This window comes from Priapulus caudatus, unplaced genomic scaffold (assembly GCF_000485595.1).
Source record: "Priapulus caudatus unplaced genomic scaffold, Priapulus_caudatus-5.0.1 Scaffold510, whole genome shotgun sequence".
NCBI lineage: Eukaryota > Metazoa > Priapulida > Priapulimorpha > Priapulimorphida > Priapulidae > Priapulus > Priapulus caudatus.
The window spans coordinates 241256-242467 of record NW_014577571.1 but is presented as its reverse complement, the minus strand read 5'-3'; positions in this window follow the sequence as shown (position 1 = coordinate 242467).

Genomic DNA, 1212 nt, shown 5'->3' with positions numbered 1-1212 from the left:
TGTGTGTGTGTGTGTGTGTGTGTGTGTGTGTGTGTGTGTGTGTGTGTGTGTGTGTGTGTGTGTGTGCTTGTCAACTTTTGAATAAGCGAGCTTTCGAGAACCCATGTCACTTCCTCAGGTTCCACAACAATAACATATAGCATCACTCATATCTTTGCATGTACTCTAGGTCGTGTGTCGTATGTCCACATTCTGCTGAGCTAATCCTTACATGGAAAACCTTGACCCTACTTTGGTCACTGCGAGTCGAACGATGTTACAGTACGTTAAGTGATTGTAACATTAAATTTTGCCTCGGTTGAACAAAAATAAGGCACTTCAAAATGAAAATAATTAGTTAGCCATTATTCCCTAAAAACTATCTCTCGGGGGTTAACTCTCACGCATTCACCTGAAATTCCTCAGCCCCCTTCCCTCTCTCACAATTCTTGAATCCTCCTGGGTAATTTACCACAGACTAACAATATCGATATTAGCCTATATTGTTACGCACGTGTACGGAAGAATATGCCCCAAATGTAACATAATATTCGGATTGCGGGTATGGTGTAAGCAAATACAACTACCTAAGCAGAGAGCGTTTGACTGCAGCTCATTCAGAATATGACTTTTTGAATGATTGTCGGGAAACAGAAAATTCGACACGTTTGATCTTATATCGGTAAATATCTAGCTACTTTTTTCAAACATTAAATCAAATATATTTTAGTTATAAGGCGTTATGTTAACCCGGTGTATCGTGCTGTTCCTCAAAACCTTTACTATCGATGGTGGTCAGATGATTCGACAGTGCTAGTACCCAAGGAGCTATATTATAATGTATGTCTTGTAATATGTCTTAGTATATATCCTTGCTGGTACCCTACGGCGACTGCAGGAGCCGTTGACAACTAGACACGATGTTTACCTCGACCGCGCATATGACCTAGTTTCTGGTAACTATAATGAAGAGATGAGTAAGGTACTTACTCGTGAAGCGCTGCACATTAGGAGGCTGTGCCGAGCCATGCTAATAGCTACATGCACGACGTCGAATGCCGGCTGTCTGGAATTGCATAACTAACGGACAGTGTTAGCGGCGAGCATTGAAGAATCCACGTTACTGGATACGTTAACAAATACAGAAAAACATCGATTACGCTGAGTATGCTAGTAAGTGGCCATATTTGCGCTGCACCTCGCTGTGCTTTGTTCGCGCTGAATACGACATTT